An 8,994-nucleotide genomic window follows, 5' to 3' on the forward strand; every position below is an offset into this window, starting at 1 on the left:
TTGCTTCTCTGATAGACTGATGTTCTACCTAGAGGCTGTCACTACGTCCCTTTCTGGTGCCTTTAATGTATCTCCTCTCTTCCCTCCTCGGCCACAACTGAAGATAGAGGAAAAGGTACCAAATCCAGTTCCAGGTGGATAGAGCTTGCCCATGTGGCATATGGCAAAATGCCCCAACCTTCTCCCTCCTCTTATCTCTTCCCCGGGAATCGAGAAAAATCCCTTTGTCAACCTTCTAATCCACTAGTTCTAGATCCGATATTCCTGTTCTTACAGAATAAAAATAAAAATTCATCCGCAATTTACCCTAAATCTTCATGCTTCAAACCCTAACCCAAGTGTCCTCCCTCCCCCGCATTTGATTCAAGCAGCCGCACGCAATGAAATCTTTCGCATAGAACTAACAATAGACCCATGGAGCTACAAGGGTTGGGATGTTACAAATACTTGTCGGGGAGGAGCCACTATCCCGATCAACCACCGATGGCAAACCCTGCATCGTCGAACTATGTCACCCATCTCCTCAACATAGGTGATGAAGACCATACAGTTGTTCGGTGTCCTGCAACAGTAGTCAGATCCCTTGGAGATGGACCAAAAGAAGGACCACTAGTCGCAAATGAAGCTATGTAACTCCATTTGTGCGCACCACTTCATGGAGCTAACCTTGTCACTGTCGATGGGATATCTAGGGTTTGCTAAAGCTAAAGGTTACCGCAAGCAACCTTCAACTTGGCTTTCTTAGTTCGCATTGTTGTGAAGACGCCCATGAACTGAGGCGTATTATACCTATTAGCCGACACTACAAGAAAAGTTCTGATAGACAACGTCTCAAAATCGTCCGCTAAGGGGTATTTTTCGTCGCCTATGGGCCTAACCCGACGATATGGGTTCTGTTGTGGAAACTGCGTCAGGCAAAGTCCTACGACGATTTTTCGGTCCGTCGCGCTAGGGCGCCCTTCCGCCACGGAAAATCGGGCCGTTGCCCAAGTGTTTCCGGGAGCCCGTTGACTGCTGACGTCATGCAAACTGACACGTGGCAGACGCCGTTAACTGGCTGATAACGGCGTTAACCGGCTGAAACCCCGTGGTAGATGGTAGGCCCACACGAGGCCTGCCACATCTTAAGCGGGCCGGCCCATTAAGTTTGCGGGCCGGGCCAGCTGACTTAGTTTGACCGGTCAACTATATAGCTGGGCTGGTCCATTAGTTACGTGGGCCGGGCCTAACCTCTAAGGTTGACTGGTCAAAACTTTAATGGGCCGGCCCACTAAGCATGTGGGCCGGGCCGAATGCACTCGTTTGACCGGTCAACAGGCAAAAGGGCCGGCCCACAAGACATGTGGGACCCACTTTCCTGGTATCGGGCCGGCCCATTTACAAGGTGGGGTCCACATTAAAGCAACTGGGCCGGCCCAAGAAGTTATTGGGCCGGCCCAATTAGCATGTGGGTCCCACTTTTCTGCTATCGGGCCGGCCCATTTAGTACGTGGGGTCCACATTAGATCAAATGGGCTGGCCCAACAAGCCAGTGGGCCGGGCCAAAAGCACCGGTGGGTCCCACTTTCCTGTTAAAGGCCCAGCCCATTTAGTATGTGGGGTCCGCCATATAGCAAGTGGGCCGGCCCAACAAGATTGTGGGCCGGGCCAAAAACAAAGGTGGGTCCCACTTTCCAGTTAAAGGGCTGGCCCATTTAGTATGTGGGGTCCACCATATAGCAAGTGGGCCGGCCCAACAAGATAGTGGGCCGGGCCAAAAACACAGGTGGGTCCCACTTTCCTGTTAAAGGGCCGGCCCATTTAGTATGTGGGGACCACCATATAGCAAGTGGGCCGGCCCAACAAGATAGTGGGCCGGCCCAATAAGCTGGTGGGGCCCACTTTCCTGTTAAAGGGCCGGCCCATTTAGTACGTGGGGTCCACCATATAGCAAGTGGGCCGGCCCAACACGCTAGTGGGCCGGGCCAAAAACACTGGTGGGTCCCACTTTCGTCTTAAAAGGCCGTCCCGTTTAGTACGTGGGGTCCACAGTAAATCAAGTGGGCTGGCCCAATAAGTAAGTGGGCCAGCCCGTTTGGTTGCTGTTTATATGCCGGCGTAATAGGCGCTTATGTGATTTCGCTTAATTGGGTCGTTTAAGGGATGGGAATTCGTGATTTAGATACTGAGAATATTTACGCAGCATTGATTTCTGTCGGATAGCCTCACTTACCACAAGCACCAAAGAAAAAATGCGCGAAAGAACTATAAAAACTAACTAAATATTACATCAGCTGCAAGGCATTGAAAAAATATTACAGAACCCAGAGAAATTGAATGGTAATTAAACCTAGCAATACAATGAAGGGATCCGACAATCTTTTAAGTTGTCCATGCAGCACCTATATCCGAAACAAAGACATTACAAGTTAAGACAACAACAATGGAAAGGCAAAGACACTACAATATTGTTTGCCAAAGAATTTGGAACTCATCATTTCGTCGTCATAACAAGATCATTGTAATGCGCACAATAAGCAAACAAAGAGTGCATGCCGCATACCAACAGCCAATATAACAGAGCATGTTAGAATGAAACAATGAGACTTACTCTTGTCGAGTCCCATGCAAACCAACATGTTCAGGGAGTACAAAATTGGCATGAACAACATAGTAGCAGGCTATAAATTTTGTAACAACGACTGAGCAAGATGAAGTTATGATGGCTACATCTACAGAGCAGGGAATGTAAACCAAAAATAGAAGTTACGATGGCAAAAGCTAAAGAGGAGGGAATGTGAACCAACATGTGCCAAGTGCAATTACTTCATTTTGGCCGTGAACTAAATAATACTCCTGAACTTATAGTGAAGGGGATGCAAATCAAGATGCTTCGGGATATAAACTTGTAATGAGCAACACATAGAGGATAGTTAATGCTGGAGCTTAGGATGGACCAGATACAGAATATAGTGGGATCACCTGTGAACTTGTATAAGAGGGAATGCAAACCAATATGTTCAGCTTTCCATATGTGAGCATCATGCCAAGTCAGAGAAACAAGTCAATAATGCAGCTTTTGAAGAACAAGATGGCACACAAAATTATTATCTAGTAGTATGACAAGTTTATTTGTACTACAGGCTAGATAGCAGAGTGATAGCATGCCAAACTAAGTCTTTACTTTGTTAGCTTACAATGAACTAGATACAAAACAATGGCATCACCTGTAGTACAGGGAATGCAAGCCAACATGTTCATGGAGTAAAAAATTGGCACAAACAACATAGTAGCAGGCCATAATTTTTGTAACAACGACTGAGCAAGATAAAGTTATGATGGCTAGATCTACAGAGCAGGGAATGTAAACCAAATATAGAAGTTACGATGCCAAAAGCTATAGAGCAGGGAATGCGAACCAACATGTGCAATTACTTAAAATTGGCCATGAACTAAATAATAGCAGGATGTTACTATAATACCTATAATTTTTGTAACAACGACTGAGCAAGATAGAAGTTATGATGGCTACATCTACAGAGGAGGGAATGCAAACCAAAATGTTCAATCGCTTAAAGTTAGCAATGAAGTAGAAAATAGCAAGGTGTTACGGTCATAGCTAGGAATGAACTAAAAGAGCTTCAGACAAACAAGCATCTGAACCTTAACATGGCGCTAAAACAAGGGACTTACATTAGGAGAAGCACTGTGGGAGTCACAGCAGATCTTCCTGGGGTTGATAGATCCGGTGATGAAGTACGCAACATGTGCTACTTGGGGTTGGAGAGACGGCCATTACACTTCATGGTTACTCATCTCATCTGCAAAAACGTAACGGCGCGTCGTTAGCACAAACAGGTTCCCCCAAGATTAAACAAGAACTTGCAGGCAAGCAATAGAAAAGCGACAGTAGAAGAGTTTAGATCATGCACGGCGCCGGTGAAGCAGATCCGGTTCATGCACAGCGGTGTCGGTGAGCAAGATACGATGCGGTGGACGACGGATCCGGCGAAGCGGCTCCGGTGGGGTGGACGATACCGCAGCTGAAGCGACTGCGGTAGACTGCTGGATGAGCATATGGTTTCGAGGTTCGGCGGGGATGATCCGGTCCGGTTGATGACGGCGTCGATGAAGCGGCTCGGCAGTGCAGCCGGATGACGAGGATCGCGAGGGCTCGGGTAGGCCAGGGAAGTCCGGCGGGGATGTTCCGGTGCGGTGGTCGTGGAGGTGGGAGAGAGGGACTTGGGAAGTTCCGGTGGGTGGTCTGAGGGAAATGAATTTTTTTTGGGAGGGTTTCCGGGCTAGGGAGGTGGTGATCCAAAAAATGACGGGCAGACCCCCCCACCAACCGACTTTGCTGTCATCTCCACAGGGGTAGAATGGGAATTTGGAAGCGTGTGAAATTTTTGTATTTTGTAGGCGGGAAGTTTTGCCGCTATGAGATTTTGAATTTCGCTAAGGTCCAAGTATAATGATAAAAAATTGTGAGACCGTACTAGTACCTCTGTTCAAGGCCGAGTGCAAAATCAAATCATCATCACCTTGAATATTGGTCACTACCATGGTCATGATCTATCTCTGAAATTAGCGTATCCGCTATATCTTGCAAAGTATAATAATAAAAAATTGTGAGACCGTACTAGTACTTCTATTCTAGGCCGAGTGCAACATCAAATCATCATCACGTTGAAAATTTGTTACCATGATCATGATCTATCTCTGAAATTGGCGCATCCGCTATATCTTTCAAAGTATAATGATAATAAAAATTGTGAGACCATACTAGTACTTCTGTTCAAGTTCGAGTGCAACATCAAATCATCATCACGTTGAAAATTTGTTACCATGATCATGATCTACCTCTGAAAATGGGTGCATCCGCTAAAACTTGCAAAGTATAATGATACAAAATTGTGAGACCGTACTAGTACTTATGTTCAAGGTCGAGTGCAACATCAAATCATCATTACATTGAAAAGTGTGTTACCATGATCACGATCTATCTCTGAATTTGGCGCATCCGCTAAATCTCGCAAAGTATAATGATAAAAAAATTGTGAGACTGTACTAGTACTTCTGTTCAAGTTCGAGTGCAACATCAAATCATCATCACGTTGAAAATTTGTTACCATGATCATGATCTATCTCTGAATTTGGCGCATCTGCTAAATCTTGCAAAGTATAATGATAAAGAAATTGTAAGACAGTAGTAGTACTTCTGTTCAAGGTCGAGTGCAACATCAAATCATCATCACGTTGAAAATTTGTTACCATGATCCTACGAAAATGGGCGCATCCGCTAAAACTTGCAAAGTATAATGATACAAAATTGTGAGACCGTACTAGTACTTATGTTCAAGGTCTAGTGCAACATCAAATCATCATTACATTGAAAATTGTGTTACCATGATCATGATCTATCTCTGAATTTGGCGCATCCGCTAAATCTCGCAAAGTATAATGATAAAAAAAAATTGTGAGACTGTACTAGTACTTATGTTCAAGGCTGAGTGCAGGATCAAATCATCATCATGTTGAAATTTGTTACAACGATTATGACATATCTCTAAAATTGGCGCATCCGCTAAATCTTGCACGTGGCGCATCTCGGTGCGGAGCAACAAGCCGGTGCTATCAAGGTTGAGGCGTCGGTAGCGTCATCAGGCTCTCCTCTTTTGATAGATCTTCTACATGGCGTGGCGCACCGCCCACCGAGAAGCAGTCACATGTGAGATCGAGGTGGAGACGTCGCCGGCATCCTCGAGGCGCGACCACCCTTCTACGAGCCAGAGTCGACTCAAGGTATGAATCCATGCGCTGTCGCGTCCCTTCTGCATATGAAGTGGGATGCCTTAGATTTATTGTTCTTCTCTTACGATTATTTCTAGCCGGACATGTGTGCTCTTTCTCTGAATATATTGCTTGAAAAGCTAACCAAGTTACTTAAATTCACTTCGTTCTTAATCTTGCGTGCTAATTTTGTTATTTTTGCTGACAGTGGTGCGCGCAAGGAAATTTATTTCTGGGTGTGCTGAGCTGTTAGGCCTAAGTCGAAATCCTCAGCTAAACAAGGCTTCAGCTTAACACATAAAAAGGTGTTCAATCTCGCCCACAATGTCCTCTTCTTTCCTCTTCCTTTATTGGAACTTGTTTTGCAGACAAGGAAAGTGGCACGTGTAATGTGAGTAAAACCCTCTTAGCCAAAATCAGCTACGAGCAAGATTTTATGTATTGTAGATTCCCCAATTGACTCTCATCCCCAATGTAGTCTTTTTTTATGTCAGTATAGACTTCTTTACTGGATGTATACTATCGTACATGGCATGCATTTGCCTAATGAGGAGCATTGTATTGCCATTCTAGCCAACCTGATCGATCTGTCAAGCTTCATGCACGAGATGCCATGTTTAATTTACTCCCTCGCTCCGATCCATATTTCTTGGTGTAAAATGAATGTGAATCGGAGTGAGTACTCTTCTTAGAGTAGTACTATACCAGTTCAAAAAAATTACTGTACTACTACATCACACATGCATCAAAAGAGTACTACATCACAAGACCACCACGGTTGTACTAGTAGAGTTTAATGCTTAACTTCCAAAGGGAATAAGATTACACATATGAACTTTTAAACAGGCGCTGTCCGATATCTGCTTGTTTGGGAGCACAACATAAATAATACTACCCCCGTCCATACATAAGTGACTAAACTTTGTCTGAAGATGGTTTCATCTATATATGTTTTTAGTGTGTAGATACATCCGTATCTTGAAGGAAAAAGGTGAGCCGCTAACTTTTTGAATAGAGTGAGTAATACAATTCGGATAAACAATGGTGTAGTAAAACAAATACTCCTGCCCATCATAAAACAAAACACAGACTGACTCAAATATATGTACAGATCACAAAAAAGGTTTCATCAGAACCCGAACATATACATGCAGAGATGACCGTTTGATCACATAAAACAAAGGTTCCGTGGCATATTTATGCCCCCAAAACAAGCAGACGTAGGACAGCGCCAACGTACTAGCAGCTAGCACTATGGAGCTGCAGTACAAACAAATGGTGCAGCGACATTTCCACCAGAACGAAAACTAAAAGACATCAGACCAAACAAAAGCTGGGCTATCACTTCTTGCCCAAACAAGCCTTGCTCCTTCATATGCGACTTCCTTTTCTCTTATGGATGTTGAACTTTGAATTAGATGGGTTCCTGACAGCGCGTTCTTTTTTGTGTCCTTGATGTTGCACTCTGGATCAGGTCGGTTCTTTGTCAGAAATGAACAAATTGATCAGCAAAAGTCATATGTAAATGAATGCAAAGGTTACATATGAATGACTAACCCGGTCTAACTGAGTAGGGATGTAAAGTGCACCAACGTCTAGCAGAATTGTACTTTCTCCACTGCCAGTTGCTCATATCTAATTGGAATACTCCCTCCTTTGCCCGTACAACCAGCTCATTTTTGTCCTCAAATACGCAGAGTAACCTTACTGCATGTTTCCAATTGTATGGAAATGATGTGTCAAGGCCAAAAAAAGTATCCAATTCAAAATTTATATGACATGTCCATGACTCGTGATCGCCTGTTGATGATCTTGTACTGGCAGTCTCTTATAACAGCAAGGGCAACATCTCCATTATGTCCCTTGAAGATGTGAATGTTAAGCATGAATATATCATGCGTCTCATGAGGGCACTGAATATATTTCAGAGCCTTCTTTGCATGGTCAAGCTCAATGATATATCTAGACTTCGTTGGCCGCACAAAATACCCCCTATGAGAGTTGCCGGTCTACGGTCAATCTCTCGACAAAGATCGGAGTTGATCGAGCTAGAAACTCCCATTCTTTTGAATCTGGTGAGTAGATATGAGCCTGTGCATCGTAATGTTTAGTTGTTGTCCAAACAACCGAGAACTTGCCACAATGTGTAAACGGTTCAGAGTTGTTTCTCGAACAGAGAATTGAGCCGCTGCTTTCAATTGTGTGATTGCGCCACAATGGTGGTTCTGGTATCGCTGTGCGAACTTGCCTAATTGGATCCCAGACTGATATATACCCACTGGATACATTAGAATGGAGTAGCACCATACCATCGCGGCATCCCAGGACATAGATTTTGGGACCGTTCACTTGAGACGGGATTGCCAGCATCTTCAAAATGGCCGGGTGAAGATCATGCTCTGTGATGAATCGATTGTCCTCGGAGTTGTTGGTGAAAAACCCTAGCAACGGGTTTCCTCCGTTGTGTGACACAGTTAGCTTTCTGAAATAATTGCTTCCCATACATTGCCTCCATGCTTTCTTGGTGCCTGATGCAGCTAGTAAGCAGGTTGGATGGGGAGGAAGCCTGACAAGAATCTGAGAGACTACATCTCCAGGCAGATCGTTGATTGTTGTGGGTGTCCTTCGACTGAAGCTGGTAGGATTATGCAAATCGCACGATGCATCGTCAAAATTATGTAAACAGCACACTGCATCATCTATTTTTTAAAACAAAATGCAACATCTAATTTGACTAAGCAGCAAAATGCATCATCTAATTCATCATCAAAGTTTCCTAAACTGCACGGTGCATCGACAAAATCAAAATAGTGTAAACAGCACAATGCATCAAAGAAATCAAAATAATGTAAACAGGACAATGCATCAGCAAAATCAAAATAATGTGAACAGCACAATGCATCAGCAAAATCAAAATATTGTAAACAGGACAATGCAATTGTAATCCTGTTGCATAATCAATGAAGCCCTTAATTTGCAAAAAAAAAACACCACAAAAATAGGACGCACCAACGGAAGGCAATCTCGCATATACAGTAATAATTGCTAACGTGTCAACACGATTGGAGGAAAAAGAGACCTCTACAGGACCCAAAACGCTGTGGTAACATCAGATGGGGTTAGCTTTGATATAGGTAATAAAATGTAAACAAGACAATACATCATCTAAGTTGACGGCAAAATTCTTCATCGAAATTTCCCACACTTGTTCAAGGAATCGGAAAA

Source organism: Lolium perenne, chromosome 2, assembly GCF_019359855.2.
Source record: "Lolium perenne isolate Kyuss_39 chromosome 2, Kyuss_2.0, whole genome shotgun sequence".
Taxonomy (NCBI): Eukaryota; Viridiplantae; Streptophyta; class Magnoliopsida; order Poales; family Poaceae; genus Lolium; species Lolium perenne.